Raw genomic sequence first — 23,548 nt, forward strand, 5'->3', positions numbered from 1 at the left:
CAGGCAGAAAACTGCCCAAGCGTAATTTGTATAATACACATAATGCCAGCTTTAAAAACAAGCATTTACAATGCAACGGTCTCGGCATTGCAAAAGTTAGAGCTATTAGCATTGTACATGACATGATTAATTTAACACGTGAATGTCGAAACATTTTTAGGCAATGAGCTGTCCTTAGCCCCAGGTGTATGGTATGTGGGAGAATGCACTGAACTGCCCGCAACACATATCATTCGTTTGTTTTTGTATTTTGTTCCTCGTGTATCACTATTGGTCCTTTTGTGAAGCGCTCTGACACCTTCGGGTAAAGTCCGCGCTATATAAAATTGCATAAATAAATAAATAAATAACGAAGACGGAAATCTACGCATCCACCGGAAGTCAGGCAATGTCGCCTGTGACGGGGGCGGGGCCGCGTCACGACCGGAAGAGGAGGCATGCGTATCGCGGCCCGGGGCTCCTGTGAGCAGTGGAGAGCCCCGGGCCCGCCAGCAGGAGGTTAGGCGACTGTTGCGGGGCTCCCTTGACCAAGAGGGAGCCCCGTGAAAGGAGCTGGCAAGAGCTGCAGCGGCGGAGCACCCCGAGATTGCCCCGGTAAGTTAGAAAGGGCTGGGGGGTGCGGTGTGCGGTGTGCGGGGGGGGGGCGAGGGTGGCAGCACTCGTGTGTCTGTGTGCGTGCGCGTGTGTATGTGTGTGGGGGAGGCTGTATGTGCGTGCGTGCGTGCATGCATGGGCGCTTGTGTGTGTGTGTGTGCTGAGAGAATGCAGCGAGCGTTCGCGTGAGCGTGCTCATTTGAAATCGCCTCCAAGGCGATGCGCGCGGCCAGGAGTGTCTCCTGGAAAGGAGACACGACCACAATAGGTTCTCGGCGGACACGCGCTTCCGCGCGTTCAGCCGAGACCTAAAAAGGATGCGATGCATTGCGTGACAAGGAGGGAGCAGGAGAGTGCCATATCCACGGAGATGTGGCTCTCTCCTCCCCTCTCCCTTGGTCAGCCCTGATTTCAGATGCCGTGCGCCAGGCACACACCAGAGCGTCATAGTGCCAAGGTGCGTGCCTAAGTCTAGCATAGGTTTTGTACAGGAAATTTACTCTTCCAGTACAAAATACAATGCCTAGAGAAGTTCAAACACGTTTCCACTTTGTATGTGTGCTGCACAGTGCAGCACGCATGCAAAGTAGTAAAACCTCTTAACGCCTCCTTTCAGAGGGCGTTAACTTTTCTTGCTAAACCCTGTCTATAATTGTTTATAAATAGGGTCTTGCGTCAAAAGGCATGGATGGTTGCTTGGGAACGCCCATGAACCCAACATGTAACACTTCCTTGGCACTAGATAACGCAAAGCAATGCTTCACGCTGCTTTGCGTTACTTGAAGGGTGCTTTCCTACGCAAAACAAGTTTTTCTCTAAATGTTTGATAATCTACCCCATAGTTTTAAGAATGAAAGCCTTCCATTTAAGGGTCTAATTTACACTTCTACCTCCATGTTAGCTCTATGCCAGAAAAAAGTTGGCCAATAGATTCTCCTCTGGATTACTGTTTTGTTTTGAATGTGACATATATAGCACTTACTACCCCAGATGAGGCACTGAAGTGTTTTACAGTGAGTAGCACTCTACTTCAGAACACACGGTTAGTGGTTAATCCAGTTGTTATTGATTATTGGCTAATGGGACTGGTTTTGTGCTCCCAAGGAATTCACTGCACGCATGTGCTCCAGTTTTGTTTTGTGATAATTGGATTGATAGGAGTTAGGTGTGATCATTAGTGGGAGCTATCTGAGTACATGCAAAGGGTCGGTGGGATGAACAGATACAGTAGTGGAGACTAGGTATACTTATGTTGTTGCATGGATATGGTTTCAAAGAAGGGGAGGTTGTAAATAAAATGAGGTGTAGGTAGTTTGTAGAAATTCAATAAAGGACAGGCATGTGACTTAACATAGGCTATACTCAAATCGGCAAGGCATGGAGAGGATGGAGGTCAGAAAGCGACCACTCAAAAGAAGAGGGAACAATTAAAAGATTTAATTCAAGGTCAGATTTTCATGCAGGGTTTCAGAATATAGTAGAAAGAAGCTTTTTTGATTGCCTGCAATCTGAGGATGTGAAATTGTAGAATAAAACTGTAGAAAGAAAACAATATTATTTGCATGTGAGATAGTGCTATATTAAGTATTTTGGTAGGCGCTAGAATCTGGTGAATGGTGGGGTGGACATAACTCACATAGGTCTGTCTAATACAATCACACGGAATTACCTAAGATATCTGCAAGATTACATTTGAATTACGCAGTAAGAGTAATTCTGCGTTTAGAACCATTTCTTAGTGCAAAGATGCCCCCTCGCGACCCAAATGGGCGCAAGGATGCATTTTGCCCTAACAAATAGCGCTAAATGCATCAGAGCATAAATAAGAAGTGTGAGCAGCCACACCTGCATGAGAAATGTGAACTTGGGGAAGGATTTTCCTTAAACTTACTATTGGAATTTAGCGCAATTTTTTTGATGCAAAGTGCACCTTCTTTTCCAAAATGGATGTGAGCACCCACTTTTTTTTATAAAAAAACAACTTTAAATACAGCAAACCACAAATAGCGGGTGAACTCACTCACACAAGCCTGCTCGTGCCCGCTCGTACCTTCTGGTACCCACTCGCGCAAGCTTGCACTTCCTAAATATAATTTTGCAGTTGTATCTTATCCCTCAAATGACGCAAGTGGGAGTAATTGTCGAATTACTGATAATTACATGACACTTGTGAAATTACTCCAATTACTTGAGCGTTATTCTGCCCAGGCCAAGTGAATGGTCTGACAACCACTAGGATTGATTCTGGTGGGAAAAGAAGGTACATGGTCCTGTACCCTTGCCTTAAGAGCCAGGCTATGTCTGGTATCCTAACTTTTATTTTGGCCATATCAGTGCTAACCTAGCTCATGCTCAGCTTCCTAAGCTTGTCCCCGACAATTAAACGGTCAAAGACATGTCCTGTGACTTTGATCTGGACAAAATGTGTACCCTCAGAGTAGACGGAGTCTACTGTCTCAGGTAAACGCACGGAAGGATTTGGTGACAGCATATTGTGTTTGATAACCTCATATAGTTTTTCAGACCTTTTTATCTGTGTCATTGACAATGTGGCCTATTAGCCCCTTTCATGCACAGTTCTGATTTTATGCTAAAACTCAGAACTTTGTGCTGACATTCTTTGTGTTTGTAGAACTTGTGTGTGTAGTATGCGTGTACCACATTTGTAGTAATAGGACTCTGTGTGTGTACAAGTCTGAGTACTGAAGCCAGTGTGATCCATTTTGGAAGCCCCTGACCTTACCATGGCACAAGATGGCTTATGCACTTATTGCACAAAAGCGAAGGTGTTCTGTTTAGCTGTAGACCTAAACCAAGCCCAAACAACCTCTTGAGTTCTTTGATCTTTTGGGCAACAGCCGCGGCCCGTGCAGGTAAGCGCGGTGGGGCTGGTTTAGGGGGGATTTGACAGATGACCACAAGGGAAAATTAAATAATTAATCCCCCCAACCGGCCTTACCACGCTTACCTGCACGGGCCGCAGCTGTGGGTCTAAGGTACGTCACCTAGCAAGTGTTGTTTCCCAAGTCGTGAACACAAATAACGCCCTGTTAAAGGAGGAAGTGGCTCTTAACTGGCACTTGTCCCTTTGCGGTCAAGTTATTTTTTTTTAGAAAGGACTTTAATGTGGCTTACTACAGGCCCTTCTCAATAGCCGCTCTTTTACGACCAGAACATCTCTCATTCACATCGGGTTATTTGCCAATGTTATTTCACAGAGGCCCGGCGTGTCCCTTCCTCACTGTAGCTTTTTAACACAACAGCCTTTTTTTCTGAACACTCAGAATGAGCTTTTTATGATCTCAGCTGTTTCTTGATTCCCTTGTATGTTTTTACGCTGCCAATAAATGAACGTAGATGCCAATTTCCTGCGACATACCAGGCCCTGCAGGCGTGGCGAAGAGTGAGGAATTTCACCGACATGACGGGGTGTGCAGGGAACTCCAGCTGCAAACTGGTTTGATGCACCGCTCTCAAGATGAATTAAAATTGGAGTTGCAGTTTTCTATCACCACTACATAATTTAAAGGATTTTGCACTTTGCAAACTGGCAAAGCTTTGGCCTTTGCAGTTCAGACGTATCTTGCAATAACGTTTTTTTTGCTGGAAAATCCTAAAACGGAAACTTTGAATACAAGTTTTATTTTGAGCCTAATATATGAAAAAATGTAAGGTTTTTCTCTGATTTTGCTGAAAAGGAAGACGGTACCGTGATTTTTTGTTTTTTTTTTCGTTCACAAAACGTCTTTTTCATATATTTTCTCCCGCTTTTCAAACAAATTTCAGACTACTTGAAATTTTTCGCACTGTCATTAACTGTAGGAAGCATAGTCCTGTAACTCCACACAGCACCCCTTCCCCCATGTGAGGTGGGTCCAGGGGATTACTGGATGTATTGGACTGAACCTGGGAACAGGTGGTGGTTTTACACAAAAAAAAATGCCACCTGCATGATTTGGTGAGGTGTCCCTTAAACCTCATTTCTTCTGACTGTTTCACAGATATACAGTGGCCATGGCCAGTGAGGGGTCACTTTGGGTGATGAGAGCCATCAGCCATCCCAGGAAAGACAAGGAGCGAAAGACCTGTGCTACTACATCATCAATATAGGGAAGCATAATTTAAACACTGGAAAAAAGCATGGCTTCTTTGCGTGGCTACCTGTCGATGCCAGAGCCCAATTTAAGACTGCTTTGCTCATAAAGCCACCCTCATGACTCCACTTCCTCTGACCAGGTTGGAAAATAAAGGTATCCGGAGCTCAATGAGGATCAAGAAACGACAAGTCCCTCCTGCTCAAACCTCTGACTTTTAGGCAAGAACGCTGCATGAGAGGGGCATTTTTGGGAAACATCCTTTACCGCTCAGTCAGAACAACGACCTGCCTTTACAATGCAGTCACTACCCTTACTGCAATGTTACCAAGCGTTTCTTTAACCCATAAGTCGATAAAACGGCAAGTCATTACAACGACTTGCTTTAGAGGGAGTGTGACTGGACTGGTGTTTGATTTTAAGTTCAACACCTTCCCTGCTGTTGCGTAGACTTGTGTTGGAATAGTAATTTATACTATTCCAAAATCCTGCGCCCCCCCCCTAAGGCAAGTCGTCCTAACAACTTCAATGGTAAAGTAACACGTGGTAACGTCGCAATCGGGGTGCGCTGTACAGGCACGCAGGGTAAATACATGAATGGCTCCATCATACAACCAGCATTTTTATGAGTACAACAAGGCTCTGACACTTCCTCCCACCATCCCTTAGCACAACCTCTTGTTTGCTCACATTCAAAAGGGAACGCAATATATGAGAGGCACTTAGTTAAAGAAGGGATTGCGCATCCACAATATTTACCTTATCAGTCCTTCCTGTTACAAAATATTTGTTTGTTGTGCTTACATACTACTGATTTATTTTGATAGTTAGCTAACTACAAGCATATATAAAAGTCCACAAAAATATAACAATTCTAAAATGAAAAGTTCCTCCTCATGAAGGATCCATTTTACTGTAGCAAAATTCAACAACAGCAAACACCCTAACTTTTCTTTGCTTGGAAAATTTATAAACTCCCAAAAAGCCCAAAGGGTTTTGAAATGGCGGACAAAGACCATGTCTGGTAAACACATACACATTTTGGTGCCTCATTTTATTGGTGTGGCATTACAATAGAATTCCTTCTTTCACAATTCACAGTAATCTTGGTGCTACAGGATGTTTTCCCTTTTTTCGAGCTGTGTAAACTTGTAATGCATAGTATTTGTTCACACAAATTCTGCCTAATAAAAATCGAACAGGTTAAAATCTCCCAGGCAATTGTTCTAATGACTGTACTGACTTGCCTAAGGCGGGCCTCTGTCTAGAGTGGCTTGGTGGGAGAAAAAGGATGGCTTAAAATCCGTGCTAAATGTAAGCCAGTGGTTTCCGGTGCTCAGCACCCGCACGTAATCATCAACACTGGCGCTTTTCACGAGCACCAGTTAGGGACAGATTAATTTATGGGGAGATTAAATTATCTGACCAGTATCACAGGATGTTGAGTCGACCCCAAGACTTAAACATGGTTCCCTAGCTTCGAAGTTGGCAGCTCTGGCCCTTACGCCCATCCTCTCTACACTTTCATGGTTAGTAGTTGGTTCTGTTTTAGGTGGCGCTAACATGAGAAATGGGCGGGTGCAAGCTGCCTCCTGAGGAAAACCCCGGCACTTATGTTTTTTTACAAATTAACCACTACCTGAAATGCAGCCTCCAGACGTTAGCTGCAGTGAATGTTGATGACCAAATAGGCCTAAACCGCCGTGGGGTTGGTTGGGTTCTCCTCTGGAAGTGACAAAGCTTGGCTGTTTGAAATGGACTGTTTCCAGGAGGAGGAGGAGGATCAGTACCGATTCACATAAAGGCGTCTCTGCCTAGAGTGGCATGGTGGCTGAAAAATTATGGAATGCATTGTGGCCACAGGGATTGCCGATGGGTCAGATCAAGGATTTCATCCAGCACCTTGTTGAATGTTGCAACTAACATCCACCAGTGTCTAAATTACTATTAAATAGGCAGTACTGACCCCAACACAAACTCACATTTGCTGCAGAATCAAGATTTGCTAGCCAATCAAAATGACCGGAGAAATGCTTAAGCCTAACTAGTAGCAGTTTGCCTCAGATCTTCTTTCCAACACAGATAGTCCAAAAACTGGATTGGCACTTTAAATGCTGGTGAGCGACTGCAAAAAGCAGTGAGGAAAGGAAATTTAAATGGAAATTACATCATCTAGGTTCATTAACAAATCGTTTTTACATTGGGAGTTTTGAGTTTTATCGAGGCTTGCGGTGTGGACAGAGATCGATACGAGAGATGCCTATTATATTCATATTTCAGATCTGGAATGTGTTGCTCACTTATCGATCAGATCATATTTGCGGCATATATTGTTGTCCCCTCTCCCTCAAAGAAACGTAGGGCTCTCCAACCAGTTGGCCATTTAGTGAATCTGAACTCTTTAGTCTGGTTATTTACAATCCCATTTTCTACCGCCGTCTCTGGCAACAGCACCAAGCATTCTGGGTAAATTTAATAGATTGCTTGAAAGTGCCCTTTGGTGGGTGTTTCATACAAAATAACATTTAAAAAACAGCAACTCTGTAGCATTAACAATAGTTCTGTTTTTTTCTCGTAGCACTGCGTTCTTTTGAACTGGGTTATTTTGAAGGGAGTGGTTTGAGGTAAGTCGTTTTTGTAAGGCACTGATTTTAGTCACTCTGTTATTAGTCATTTTCAAGTGATTGATTTAGAGGTGAGCCTGTTTGTGAACACTCGATTGTGTCGTTTTGTGTGCTGTCATTTTAAGTGATTCGTTTTTTTAAAATTGCACTATATTGCACATGAGTTTTATGGGTCCCCATTAAATACTTTAACAAATCGTTTTAAAGTTCTAAATCGAGTTGTTTAGTTTGCTTTTGAGTTGCTTTGTCGTTTATCATTGTTCGTGCAATTATTTCATGTCATTTGTTTACAGGTATTTTCTATTATGAAGACAAAGATAAGCGTCATTTATAGGTGCCAGTCTCCCAGATAGCAAAAGCTGGCTGGTTGGAAAATACATTTTTGTGGGCTTACCAAGAACTAACAGGGGCTTGGAGCCCTGCCATTGCTTAACATTAGTTGGCCTTATAATGACTCTCATTTGCTTGCTTATTTGATGGCTTTCCTAGTCCACCTTGAGTCTGTCCCTCCCCTGGAGTATATCCTATTTACCATCCTTTTGATTGGCTGTCTTGTATCCTTCCACTGCAAATTTTTTAGGGAACTACTTTTCTCTTTTTGGTTAGGCACTCCATCAGCGTGCATGTATTTTGTCAGTGCCCTCCCTCCTATTTCTCTCCTGTCCAAAAATACCCACCAACTTGCTCTGTTTGCTCTCTTTATTTGGCTGCTCACTCTCTCTTCTGTGTATTTCTCCTCCTCTAGGCTTTTTAGTGAGCTTTGGTCAATTCCCTGCATCCTATGGGTTTGTGTGTTTAGGGGCAGTGTGTTATGGCAGCATACGAAGAACAACGCAGGGGCCGCAGGGGGTCCTTTCTTCTTGGTGTGTTTTTTTAATTGTCAGGTGCTCACATTTTTAAGGAGATTGTTAGGCGAATTTTGAGGCAGTTTGTGTGGCCTTGGGCTGAATCAGCAGCTGTAGGAGAGAGGTCCTGGAAGGTCAGAGTGGGTGTAAATTTTGGGTGTTTGTTCCCCTGGTTGCTTGGTGGAGCCTTTGTGTGTGGTGGCTTGCCAATATAGTACCCCTTTACTGGCTTAGGTTTTGTGTGTTCTGCAAGGCAGGAGCATGCATTTTCATAGTTAGTTATTGTGGCGGGGTGGAAGTAAGGGATCGGAGACCAGGTCTTGGTATGAAGGGCTTTATTTTCTAAAAGATCTTTTTAGGATGGGTACTGAGTCTTTCTCGCGTCAGGTGAGCCGGATCCGTGGTTGCAGGAGGGTGCTGGTGCCGCTTCTCCTCTTCCCAGCTCCTCCTCGGGGTCCTTGTAAATCTCGCCAGTGGAGTCCAGCCCGGGTTTTATATGTGGAGGAGAAAGAAACAGGGCGTAAGGAATGCCGTCTTCAAACTCACTTTAACTGCTCAGGGAACCGGGGAGTGCAAGGGTCACCGCTGCACTGACGTGTGATATTTACAAGTGTCACTTCACGTGTTGCTAAGTGAGAGGGGTGAGGAATTCAGGTGAGGGGGGTTGGTGAATGGGGATTAGGTTGGTGAATCGGTCTCACGGGGTTTAGACTCTGGAGTGAGATGCCCTAGAGTCGGCGCTACACCGCTGGGCTTCCCCGCCTCCCTACCCAACCCGAGAACCTCTCTCGTACCTGGTGCAGCCACGCTCCTCCAGGAACGTGGCTCGGTGGCGTGTGGTATTGTTGGCCTCCAGGCTCTGTCGGGGGTCCCTCGGGAACCGGTCTTCTCTCCCCTTCGCTATCGGCTACTTCTCGTCCTCGACACTCCTCTACGAACGATGCTGAGATGCCTTCTTCCTGTTCTCCTCCGGTGTCGTCACACGCCAACTGTTCTTCTTCCTGTTCTTTATCCAGTAGGATTGTGTAGATGTCGTGAAGGGGCGGGGCTTCCTCGTACTGGAAAGCCCAGTTAAAGGCACCATCGGGTTTTTCTTCCTTCATGGCTGGGTATAACGGCGTGTTATCCCAGCTCCACTCGTCCTGTGGAAAACGGACAGAAGATGACAATCGATGTGAGTTGGTCCACCATTCTTTATCGTGGCCATCTTGGGTGGGCGGCGGGCTGTCTTGGTCACATACCATTCCCCCTTGTTCCTCCCGTTCGGGGAGGGGAAGAGCCCTAGATAAGTAATCTGCATTGCCATTATCGCTGCCATTGCGGTGTTGAACCTCAAACTTAAAGGTTTGTAGGAACAAATACCAGCGGAGTACCCTGGGGTAATGGGCCTTATTCCTACACATCCATTGCAGAGGTGCGTGGTCTGTATATAGAATGAAGGGCTGCCCTTCTAGGTAGTATTTTAGTTTTTCCACTGCCCATCTGATTGCCAAACATTCTCTTTCTATTGTTGGGTATTTGCTTTCCCTGGGGAACAGCTTCCTACTAAGATACAGAATAGGGTGTTCTAATCCATCATTCCCTACTTGGGAGAGCACAGCACCTAATCCTGTATTAGAGGCATCAGTAGCTAAAGAAAAGGGTTTGCTGAAATTTGGGGAAATTAGTACTGGACTAGTTGTAATGACCCTTTTCGAGGTTTGGAAAGCCGTTTGGGGAGAGGTGTGGTGCCGCGGCTAGGGCGACTGACTCCGGAATCTGGGGATCACGGTTCGATCCGCGGCACCAGCGGCAGATTAGCCCAGCACCATGTGACTCTGGGCAATAGCTTGCTTAATCTTCCTGACGGCCCCAGCGCCTAGAGACCCTTACGAGTGATTGTGCACTTTACAAATGTGGATTAATATTATTATTATATGTTCTGCTTCTACTGGTGGCTGTTTTTTCTGTCTGTTGTCTTTCTTGAGCATGTTGGTCAAGGGAGTGGCTATGTCGGCAAAGTTTGGAATAAACCTCCTTTAATACCCTATCAGACCCAAAAAAGCACATAGGTCCCGTTTGGTGGAAGGGAATGGGGTGTTAACTATCGCCTTAATCTTTTCCGACTGGGGGCGATTACTCCATCCCTAAAACGTAACCCAAGTATTTAACTTTGTGAAAGGCTGCTCGGGATTTCGTTGGCATTTTTGTGCAACTCTGCTTGTTTCAAGGCATGTAGAACAGTTTTTAGGTGTTCTAGGTGTTCTGACCATGTAGAGCTAAAAATGATGATGTCATCTAGGTATACCGAACAGAAAGCTTTGTATGGCTGAAGGATGGAATTCATCAGCCGTTGAAATGTGGCGGGTGCTCCATGTAAGCCAAAGGGAAGTACGTTGAATTCAAAAAGGCCTTCTTCTGTTGAAAACGCCGTCTTCTGTCTGTTCTCCTCCCAGAAATGAAATGAAATGAAATGAAAAAGAAACTTGATTGAGCGCACTGTGGCCAAACGGCTTCCTGGCGCTGGGGGGGGAGAAGTCGGATTCTACACTGCAACCAGAGGAACTCTGCCAATAGCCCTTCGTTAAATCGAATGTAGTGACGTCTCTTGCCTCACCCATTTGTTCTATTAACTCGTCGACTCTGGGGATCGAATATGAATCCAAGGATGAAATTGCGTTTAGGGCCCGAAAGTCCATGCAAAACCGCGTTGTCCCGTCCGGCTTAGGGACATTCACAATGGGTGAAGACCAATTGCTTTTGGATGGGAATACCACTCCAAGTCTAAGCATCTCTTGTACTTCCCTTTTCACGTCATTTCTTCTGGCAGCTGGTATTCGGGACGGTCTTTGTCTTACGTGTTTCCCTTCCATGGTCTCAATACAGTGCTCTATCATCGTGGTTTTTCCTGGAGTGTCGGAAAATATCTCAGAAAAAGGTTCCAGAGCGACTTGTAGTTCTTTCTTCATCTTGTTTGTTATATCTTCATTTACCGGAAGCTGGTTAACCGTGGAACTTCCTGCTGACGTAGGTATCATCAATTGTGCTGGTTGTGGTAAGGGGCCCAACCATTTTTTTAATAGGTTGATGTGGTAGCATTGGTGTCACGAAGGAGATATTCATACTCGGTAGGTGGCGTTACCCAAGGCCTCTATGACCGGATAAGGCCCTAACCACTCGCTCTGAAACTTCCGTGTGGAAGAAGGTAGTAGGACCAACACCCAATCTCCAACAGACAATTTTCTCCATCTTTTCCCCTTATCATAATGTTTCTTCTTGCTTTTTTCCAACTACGAGTACGCCAAATCCCTCAATTTCCCTAGTTTGGACTTTAATTCATGGGTGTACTCTAGGAGGGACTTTTGTTCATTCTCTTCTTCTTTCTCCCAGGCTTCCTTGGTGATCTCAAGGAGGAAACGGGGTTTTCTGCCGTACAGTAATTCAAATGAAAATTCAAATGAAGTGCTTTGTACTTGGGCCCTTAAAACATATAGGGCTAAAGAGAGTAGGCGATCCCAATTCCTGTCTTCAACTGTGAGCATTTTCCTTAGGGTGGTTTTGAGGGACCTGTTGTAGCGTTCGACCAGTCCGTCAGTTTGAGGATGGTATGCTGATGTCCGGATGTGGTGCAGGTCTAGTGTATAGCAGACCGCCTTCATTAGCCGAGACACGAAAGGGGTCCCCTGGTCCGTCAGGATTTCTTTGGGGAACCCGACTCGAGAGAAGAGTTCAAGGAGTTTTTCGGCTATGTTCTTCGATGTGGGAGCTTTAAGTGGAAATGCCTCCGGGAAACGGATGGCATAGTCCACTAGTACCAGGGCGTAGAGGTTACCTCTGGATGTTCGAGGCAGAGGTCCTATTATAGCCATGCCTATTCTTTCAAAAGGGTTCCCAATGATCTGAATGTGTTGTAAGGGTACTGCCGGGGGACGTTGTAGGTTTCTTTTCTGACATATGTCACAAGTTTGGCAATAGGTCTGAGTATCCTTATATATGCCAGGCCAGTAGAATTCTCTCAATATGGTCTGCGTCGTTTTCTCAGCTCCAGAGTGTCCTGCTGTCAGGTGAGTGTGATCATGAAAGAGAATCTGTTCTCAAAAGGGCTGGGGTACTAGTAACTGTCTAGGTTCTTCAGGTTTTCCTTCCCTGTAAAGGAGATCGTTCACAATAACAAAACGTGGATATGTGACCGTGGGAGAGGACTGGTTGACATGCGCTGACTACCAAGCATTAAAGAGAGTGGCATCATTGGCTTGAGCAAAACGGAAGCTACGGTCTATTACACAAGGTTCGGTTGTGATCAGAGTGGGGTGGGGGTTTTCCAGACGTCTTTCTATGTTCTTAAGTTCGATCTGAAATAGGGACAAGAAGTCAGGATTGTCTACTCCCAATATAAGATCTTCGGGAAGTGACTCAACTACTCCCACCTACACAGTACAAGGGGACCTACTAGAGGGATAAAGGGTTATCATTGCCAGAGGATAAGGTTTGACATACCTGTGTACACATCTAATGTAAACTAAAGTCTCGGGAATTCTCTGATGGGGTAGTGTTAAGCTTTTCTGTAAAACAGACTGTTTGCACCCCGAATCTAACAGGGCCCTTACAAGCTTGTTGTTCACCTTTACACGTACGTAAAATGAAGGGCCCATTTCTGCGGTGTACATTACTGCTTTCGGGATGTACCCAACCTCCATGGGTTCCTCCACTGGCTTTCATCTGGGGCGCAAACGGGCGATGTTTCCCCACTCTCCACAGTCAAAGCATTATGGGCCTTTAGGTGGGGTTAATTCTGTTCTAAAAGTCTTGGCTTTCACCACATCCACTGCTGGTTTCGGTTTCTTTTCTACTTTATACTGTGGGCCCCCCTTAACGGTTTTCTCATTGTCCCAAGGCAGGACCCGGGGTTGTGCTCTGGAATAGTTGGCCGCCATCTCTATGGCTTGTTCAGCCTTAAGGCCGGAGTGCTGTTTGAGCACCGTAGGGTAATGCCTCCATGAATTGTTCTAGGTAGATCTTATACATAATTTCCTCTTTGCTACTGCTGGAAGGTTTTAGCCATTTGTCAGCGGCCATATTTAATCTAAAAAACAAAGTCTTAGGGTTTTCCCCAGGTACTCCTTTCTCCTTCCTGAACCTGACTCGATATGCCCCGGCATCAAGGCATAAGTGGTAAAGTATTATCTCTTTAATGGTAGGATATGGGGTATTCCCGGTGGAGTTGGCAACTTGATATGCCGACTGGGCCTCCCCACTCAGAAGTGGGGCCAAGAAAAATGGCCACTTTTATTCAGGCCACCCACAGGCTCGGGCGGCTCTTTCAAAGTTTGCCAGGAAGGCATCCTGGCTCTCCCCGGTTACATATTTCTGGAGAGATACCCCTGAAGGATGGTGAGGGGGAACTCGCCTATCCTCTATTACGGGGTTCCCAGGATTATGAATCACCTTCTGCAGGCTTTCAATCTGAGCTGAAAAAGTATTTTTGAATACGCCACGATCCGCTTGAGCCGACGTCATCTGTCTTTCTATCGCCCACTCTAACTTCCCCTGTCCCTTTATAAGATGCTGTATCACTTGATCCATCCCTGGTTGACTGATGGAACCCGGTGGTCCCATTTCTGACACCAGATGTGGCGGGGAGGAGGTAAGGGATCGGAGACCAGGTCTTGGCAAATAGGGCTTTATTTTCTTAAAGATCTTTTTAGAATGGGTACTGAGTCTTTGTCGCGTCGGGTAAGACGGATCTGTGGTTGCAAGAGAGTGCTGGCGCCGCTTTTCCTCTTCCCAGCTGCTCCTCGGGGTCCTTGTAAATCTCGCAAGTGGAGTCCAGCCTGAGTTTTATATGTGGAGGAGAAAGAAACAGGGCGTCAGGAATGTCGTCCTCAAACTCACTTTAACTGCTCGGGGAAACGGGGAGTGCAAGGGTCACCGATGTACTGACGTGCGATATTTACAAGTGTCACTTCACGTGTCGCTAAGTGCAAGGGGTGAGGAATTCAGGTGAGGCGGGTTTGGTGAATGGGGATTAGGTTGGTGTTTAGACTCAGTAGTGAGATGCCCTAGAGCCGACGCTACACCGCCGGGCTTCCCCGCCTCCCTACCCAACCCGAGAACCTCTCTCGTAACTGGTGCAGCCACGCTCCTCCAGGAACGTGGCTCAGTGGCGTGTGGTATCGTTGGCCTCCAGGCTCTGTCGGGGTCCCTCGGGAACCGGTCTTCTCTCCCCTTCGCTGTCGGCTGCTTCTCGTCCTCGATACTCCTCTCCGAACGCTGCTGAGATGACATCTTCCTGTTCTCCTCGGGTGTCGCCACACACCAACTGTTCTTTATCCAGTAGGATTGTGTTGATGTCATGAAGAGGCGGGGCTTCCTCGTTCTGGAAAGCCCAGTTAAAGGCCCCGTCGGGTTTATCTTCCTTCGTGGCTGGGTATAACGGCGTGTTATCCCAGCTCCACTCGTCCTGTGGAAAATGGACAGAAGATGACAATCAATGTGAGGCGGTCCACCATTCTTTATCGTGGCAGTCTTGGGTGGGCGGCGGGCTCTCTTGGTCACAGTTATCTAGCGGGGGAACAGCCCGGTGCTATTTTCAGTGCTTTTGCTTGGATATTCATGCTTGCTCCACAGTCCAGGGAGGTGAGTGAGTGCCTTGTTTTTGGCTGTTCAGAAGTGCCATGAGCAGGGGATCTTCATACTTGGTTGTAGTGATTGTGTGCCGCACTCGCGTTCATAGTCAGGATGGCCTGTGATGCGAAGAGGGGCTCCAAGTGTGCTTGCAATGGGGTATATATGGAGGAATTGATTCGCAGAATGGACGTGATGGACGAGATCTTGGCCATGCTGCGCCTGCAAGCCTGTCACAAGGGAGAGTCTAGGGAGCAGGTGTTACAGTACTTGTATGAGGGTTCTAGAGATGGTTTTAGGATCTCGGTGATTGGATAACATGGGGGTCCCACACTGCAAGAACCAAGAGTCCTTTGAGGCTAACCAGAGTGTCGCCAGGGCTAATGTAATGAAGGAGAAGAACCTAGGGTGGGTAGTGGGCACTATGAGTCAGTCCTGCATGAAAATTGTGTCTGTTGCTTGTTGGGGGTGTTCCTAAAAAAAGACCCAGGTGAGTATTGCTTGGTCCACAACCTTTCGGCACTGAGGGGTCAATCTGTTAATGAAGCTATTGACAGAGCAATATGCTCAGTCAATTTTTCCTTGTTAATCAGGTGATCAGGATGCTAATGGAATTGGGGCATTGCTAGTGAAGGGGGACATAGAATTCGCTTTTCAGCGGCTACCTGTGCACCCGGATGATTTCCATCTGCTGGGTTTCTAGTTTGAGAGGTCTTTCTAAGGTAAACAGTCTAAATATCGACTTTTTTATTTCGACAGACAATAATATCGAGTTGAAAATTTCAGAGTGACAGAATATCGAAATCAAGAATATTGACGACCAGAATATCGACCTGAAGGTAAGAAATATTATTTTTGTTAATATCGAAGTTAGTAATATCGATATCAAAAATATCAATGTTACTAATATCGATATTAATATTAGTGTTATGTATTTTATATGTTTGTTTTTATAATTTTTGTTAATTATTATTCTGGTTTTAAAATATATGTATTACAGTTTTAGAAGTTCGTAATAATTTATTTAAGTAAATTAGGCCTTTTAGTACCATATCGGGTTGTGGGTTTATAGGGGAATAGGGTGGGAAGTAATTTAATTATAGTAAATTAATTAAATATTTTTTAGGAATTATTCAATATTTTTAAATAAAATTAGCATTTTAGTTCTGTAGCGGGTAGTGGGTTTATAGGGGAATAAGGTGCGAAGTAATTTAATTGTAATTAAGTAAATAAGAAATTTTTATTTATTGGTATAGATCAATATTTTTATGTTAATTAATTATTAATTGGTAATTAATTTTTATTAATTGGTAATTAATTTGTATTAATTGATTAATTGGTAATTATATTAAGTGTATTAATGTATTATTGAAGTGTGTTGGGAGGTTATAGGGTAATAGGGTGGGAAGTCATTTAATTGTAATTTAGTAAATATTTAATTTTTATTTATTGGTATAGATAATTATTTTTATGTTACGTAATTATTAATTGGTAATGAATTGTTATTAATTGCTAATTAGTTTTGATTAATTGATTAATTGGTAATTATATTAAGTGTATTATTGAAGTGTGTTGTGAGGTTATAGGGTAATAGGGTAGGAAGTCATTTAATTGTAATTAACTATTTTTTTGTGTTGAGTATTGTTAATTAAATTACATTATTTTTAATCAATTAATAATTGGTAATAAATTGTAAAAAAAATAATAATAATTGTTAATTCATTATTCATTGCTGGATGTTTTTTGGTATTGAATTATGTTTAATTTGTATTTTATTATTATTTGTTAATACATTTTTAATAATTATTTGTTAATTGTATTTATTTTAATTTTAATTAATTACTCAATGGTAATTAATTTTAAATAATTATTTATTGGTAGTGTTATTTACATTTTTGTAATTTAGTAATTAAATTGTCATTGACAAAAAAAAATATTTCAATTATTAGTAAGTTATTTTTACCCCTATGCTATCCAACACTTTCCCTACTGTTGCACTCTTTGGAGTTGGAATAGTAATTTTAACCCCTACGCTATCCAACACTTTCCCTACTGTTCCACCCTCTGGAGTTGGAATAGTAATGTTAACCCCGTCGCTATCCAACACTTTCCCTACTGTTGCACCCTCTGAAGTTGGAATAGTAATTTTAACCCCTGTTCTATATGTTGCAGCCTCTGGAGTTGGAATAGGAACTATAACCCCTACGCTACCCAACACTTTCCCTACTGTTGCACCCTCGGGAGTTGGAATAGTAATTTTAACCCCTACGCTATGCAACACTTTCCCTACTGTTGCACCCTCTGGAGTTGAAATAAAAATTGTTTCCCCTGCGCTATCCAACACTTTCCCTACTGTTGCACCCTCTAAAGTTGGAATAGTAATTTTAACCCCTACGCTATCCAACACTTACCCTACTGTTGCACCCTCTGGAGTTGGAATAGTCGTTTTTATCCTTACACTATCCAACACTTTCTTTACTGTTGCATCCTCTGGAGTTGGAATAGTAATTTTTACCCCTACACTATCCAACACTTTCCCTACTGTTGCACCCTCTGGAGTTGGAATAGTAATTTTTACCTCTACGCTATCCAACACCTTCCCTACTGTTACACTCTCTGGAGTTGGAATAGTAATTGTTACCCCTACGCTATCCAATATTTACTGTTTTATTTAATGTAGTGTCTAATTTATATAAAAAAATTTTTTTTAAATGTGTTATATATAGTTTTGTTATTATTATTATTTATATTATTGTTGTATGTGTATGTATGTATTTATAATTTATAAAATGTATTTTAACAATGTAAAAGTTCTTAGAGTAATTAATTGTAAATATTATAAAGTATATATATCATATTTCATATGGATATTTAAAAAAATGTTTTACATTAAATGTGTTACTTATCATTTGAAATATATTTTTAACTAAGTTTATTTTAATTATAGGTATTATTTATTTAATTTTATATTATTTTTAAACATTAAAAAAACGATATTTTTTTACAACAATATTTTCTTTCCGATATTTTTGTACTTACCTTAATGTAGATAGGACTTCGATATTCTTGACATCGATATTCTGCCTCCGATATTTTTGACATCGATATTTTCAAGGTCGATATTCTGTCAGTGATTCCTATCTGACTTATTACAAGTGCATTATATTCTATGGCACTTATAATAAACCGTATGGGATATACGTCAGGTTTGTGATGGAATATACCATCGTCCAAACTTTAAACAATGCCCGAGCTTCTACTTCTGAAAGCATAACAAGTAATTACTGAGAAACAAAGAATTGATAGTTCACAACTGTAAAGTTATTGGCTGGAAATAAACCTTCAGAGAAGAGTGTAATGTCAGGTAGCACCTTACATTTTACTTACAAGGAATATTAATTGACTATGCATCAAAAAAATAAAAAATAAAATGATTTATGTGAACTGCAAGATGTATTGATAAATTTGGAGAAAATATATGATTGATGAGCAACACAATACTCAATCCAAAGAGACAGCTGGGTTAGAGAGGTTTAAAATGAGCATGCCTGGGAGCGTGGCTTGGACGGCAATGAAGACAGACGTCTAAGTCCGGGACCTCCGTCACCTCGAACTAAAGAACGGCGAATTAATCAGCGAAACGGCCCCAGAAACAACCCACAAGCGAAGCAAAGGACGTGGGAAGTTTAGAAGCACCAGAGGGCGAGAAGGAGGAGAGCCACCAAGAAAGGAGGAAAGAATAACAAGCCAAATCGTGATGAGAGGGGAGAGCTGCTGAGACACAAGATGCCGGCACACTACGAGGCAGCGGAAGAATAACGCCGACCACAAGCGCAGAGGAGGTTCGAAGGCAACATCAGCAGACCAACAACGGCGATTTGAGCAGAGCGAGACTAGGCACCGCCGGTAGATCTGGACAAGCCACCGCCGGATAAGCTAACGGCGAAGCACATATGAAATTGAAAGCAACCTCTGGCGGCAGCCATTTTGGGGCGGTATCGAGGCAAGATCAGGCAAAGCCCGCATAGAGGAGGAAGCGCTCGCCAAGAGGTGGTAGCAAGCAGACGGCCCCATAACGAGAGGAGAACAAAGAGTGAGGCGCTCCAACGGGGGGAGCTGCGAGTACAGCAAAAGCAGAGCCAGCCTACCGAATGAGCGGAAACACAACCGTACCTCGAGGCCACCTCAAGACAGTGCCAGGGACAGCAGCCAACCAAGGCTGAAGCCAGCAGAAGGCCGAAACGAACAAGTAGGTCCGCACAAGCTAGACGCAAATAGCAGAATCGAAACCGGAAGTGTCTACCGGCAGCCATTTTGAGCAGCATCTGCGAGAAGAGAAGGCGCTCGCGCATTGGCAACAAGCACAATCGAAACCGAAACTAAGTAACTGCCAGCGCAGCCATCTTGTGGAAGCATAGGGCGGAGATAGCACGAACGAGAGGAAGCTCCCGCCAATGCCAGAACAGAGCGCTGAACCAAGCGGAGAATAGGCCACGGGGCCACAGGGGCAAATAGCTAAGTCAAGCTGGATCATCGGACAAGGCAGAACATCGGTGCAAAAGTATAGAACTGCCGAGGAGGCCCCAGCCCTTGCACGAGCTAAACCCACTAAAACATCACCACAGAACAATCCGTGGGCAGCATCCGGCAGAGCAAACACACTGGCCAGTGAAACATAAGCGGACGCGGATAAGACCGTTAGCGAATGGCAAAGGAGCACATCGGAACCCGTAGCACATACAGGCAACAGCCATCTTGAGAAGACAACAGCAAACCGGCACCCAGAGAAAAGAGCCAACAGGGCAAAACACAGGAGTACGTGTGGGAAACTACGGCAAAAGGGAGAGCGACGCCCGTGGTGAAGGACAGCCGAGACAGAGGTAGCTCACCGCAAGCGAGTTCAAGACCTGAGCTGGCGGGCGCCAAGACCAGGACAAGGTCAATAAGGTGGCCAAGCAGATTCAGACTGGACAGTACACCTGAAACCAAAACCACCGTAGGTGCAAACAATAACAAGGGTCACCTGGCAAACCAACAGAAAGACGATAGGCTGTGCACCTACCTAGCAAGAAGAGGCTTCGACAAAATGGCGGGTAGAGACGAAAAAAACGCCAGCGATTACAGAAAAGTCAGGAAGGACTTAAACGAATCTCCAACGAAGCTGAAAAACAACCATGCAAACGAAACCACACTCGACACACTCCTCCAAAAAATAAATGAAGGAAACGACCTAGCAAAAGCCACAAAAAAAAACATGGACAATATGCAACTAGAACTGGCAGCCATAAGAGCCGACCAAAGCAGGACCAACTGTAGAATTGATGTAGCCGAGAAAAGAATAAGCGAACTAGAAGACAACACAACCAGAACAAACAGAGACATGGGCTACGTGGTAAAAACAACCAGCAACTTACAAAAGATGCTGGTAGAGCAGGACGACCGAAGCAGGAAAGGGAACATTCGGCTCCTGGGGGTGCCAGAAGGAGAGGAGGACGCAACAGGCTCCTGCGCAACGCTACTGGAAGACCTGCTACCCAAAATGACTGGACTAAAGTTTGATAGGCTATTCGAGGTAGACAAAGCCTACAGGGTGCCAGCAACAAGACAACCGCAGGAGAGAGGCCCGAGGCCTATTATATGCAAACCACTTCGAGCAAACCACACGGAGGCCATTTTCTCCTTCGCTAGGAAAGGTCAAAACGTGAAATGGAATGGTCAAAAAATCATCATAACACAAGACTTCTCAAAGCAAACGGTAGAGACCAGGAAAGGCTTCCTGACACTAAGGGACAGACTCCGGAAAGCAAACACAACATTTAGCTTCGTGGGACCGGCCAGAATGCGAATCACAGACAGGAAAGGCAGACTGGTCTTTGATGAACCCAACGAACTGCGAAGATACCTACAGGGCCCAGACCCCGAAGAAATGGAGGCACAAAGCCCAGGAGCAGCGAAGAGAAGAGCCTCATCAGACACCTCTGAGGGAGGGGCGGAAGGAGGACGCTAGCAGAAGCCATCAGACTACGCCAACCTGCCAAGAACACAACGGATCTACCTCAAAGACAATGCTCTTGGAACGCTAAATCAAGACTTCTCAGGAACAAGAACATTGAATCTCAACCCTGCGGACAATTATGCTACCTCATAAAAGCTCCACCAGAGACAAGGCGAGACTCATGCCAAGCTGCCCACCAGAGACCTCAGGAATAAGCCGCATATCCTTTGACCCCAAGGGGCAACATGTTTACAAGGGAAGGGCATGAGAGAAATGGAACTCGGGGGGGACGGAGGGAGGGAGGACCCTTGCTGTCGCACGCCTACAGTACAATGTCGGAGGGGAGGGGGAAGAGGGAGGGGGAGGGGCGGAAAGCTCCACGGTACGGTTATATGCGTTTCACTATCTCTATGTTCCTTCGGTTCTTATCCTTTTTTCCTTTCTGTCCTTTCTGTCTATCTCCCAAGGGGGTAAAACCAACATAACACTAGGCCAACAACCGCCTCTTGAAATGCAGAACACAACGACACCCGCCATAAAACCGAGCGAGAGGGACAAACCACCATGACTACACCCACAAACACCCAACTATTCTCTGGCATTAAAGTGGTGTCCCTCAACATAAAGGGCCTCAACCATCCAGTCAAACGCCGTAAGACACTTGACTTCCTAGCGAAACTCAAAGGTGATGTATACGTCCTCCAGGAGACCAGATTCTCAGAGGAGGACGCACACCGCCTCAAAGCGAAATGGATAGGGGAGGTAGCCTGCTCACCCGCCGTGCACAAGAAAGGAGGGGTTGTTACAATTATAAGCAAAAAAGCCAAACTCGCAATACGTGATTACCAAGCAGACAAAAATGGAAGAGTACTAGTTACAAGCCTCAAAAGAGGGGAGGAATTGATACACGTAGCCAATATCTACGGGCCCAACTCGGCAGACAAAACATTCTGGGAGGAGGTGGAGGCCAGACTGAGTAGCATTCCCCAAGGCGAGCTATTAATCCTAGCAGGAGACATGAACCAGACCCTAGACCATTCCATAGACAGACACCCACACAGAGCAAGCCACAGGCCACCACAGGAACAGAACATCCTTAAAAACATATGTGCCAAACTAGAGATGAGAGACCCATGGAGACTCCAACACCCAATCGCAAGAGAATACACTTTCTACTCACACCCACACAACTCCTACAGCAGAATTGACTACATTCTCATGTCAGCCACTCACACACACCTTATTGACTCGACCGAGATCGGTCCGATAACAATTTCTGATCATGCACACATCACCCTCACGATCAGCGGCAAGCACAACGAGAAGCCCAGTCGAAGCTGGCGACTAAATAACGACATCCTGGAAAACCCGGCCAATATAGTGGAAATTGAGGGGGCAATCATAGAATACCTGGCTTTCAACGACACCGCGGAGACCAACAAGGGCAACCTTTGGGAAGCCCTAAAGGCCACAATAAGAGGCAAACTCTTAAACATCAAATCCAGGATGAACAGGAACAGGAACAGGAACAAAAAAATATCTGATCTGGAGAACCAGATCAAAGATCTAGAAAGAGGCCACTGCGCAAACCTAGCAGACAAAAACACTCTGACTGACCTAACCAAGAAGAAGTATGAGCTCAATAAAATTCTGAGTGAAAGGGCAGGTACATGGATCAACAAATACAAATCCATCAACCTGTGCTCAGCCAACAAAGCAGGGAAAACGCTAGCGGCCTACCTGAAAGCAAAACAATGGCAGCACACAATAGCAGCGATAACAGACAAAACGAACAAGACACACACATCCAATAAAAAAATCCTAGAGGTATTTCATAACTTCTATAAAGAGCTATACACAGCAGATAAAGGCCTAGCATCAGGCGGGGACGCAGCTCTCCTGGGCAAACTAAGCCTACCCAGACTGTCAGACCAACAAAGAGAATCTCTTGAGGGAGATATAACTGGCGCAGAGGTAGAAAAGGCGGTCATATCCCTCAAGACAAACAAAGCACCAGGACCAGACGGGTACACAGCCGCGTTTTATAAGCAATTCTTACAGCATCTGAAAACCACCATGGTCGAATTATTTTCGTTCTGCGCACAAAAGAGTAAAATGACAGACTCAATGGCTGAGGAGAACATAATAGTCATTCCCAAAGAGGGCAAAGACCCACAGTACCCGCAAAACTACCGCCCGATCTCTCTCATAAACGTCGACTGTAAAATATACGCCAAAATAATGGCGGCGAGACTAAATACGTTTTTACCCCCATCTCATCCACAACTCGCAGGTAGGATACCTTAAAAACAGGCTGTCTGAAGACAACACCAGACTCTTATGCCACCTCATCCACCTCACAGCCAACAGTCAAGACCAGGCGGTTATGATCGCATTAGACGACGAGAAGGCCTTTGATATTGTCTCGTGGCCATTCTTAGACCTATGCATGGAAAAATTTGGCCTGGTTACCAGTTATCGCAACAGGGTGATGTCATTATACAACAACCCCAGAGCCCGGGTGGCAGTTAATAGAGGGATGTCAGAAACCCTTACCCTTGAAAGAGGTACGAGGCAAGGATGCCCACTCTCTCCAGCACTATTCCTGTTAGCCCTGGAGCCACTGCTGTTCATGATTAGGAACAACCCACACATAACCGGCGTCCAAGTCAGAGACAATACAGTAAAATTAGCAGCCTATGCTGACGATATACTGATCACAACAAAAAACCCGACCACCTCAATAGCGGCACTAATGAACACGATAGAAGAATACGCCCTAGTTTCGGTGTA

Source organism: Lissotriton helveticus, chromosome 3_1, assembly GCF_964261635.1.
Source record: "Lissotriton helveticus chromosome 3_1, aLisHel1.1, whole genome shotgun sequence".
NCBI lineage: Eukaryota > Metazoa > Chordata > Amphibia > Caudata > Salamandridae > Lissotriton > Lissotriton helveticus.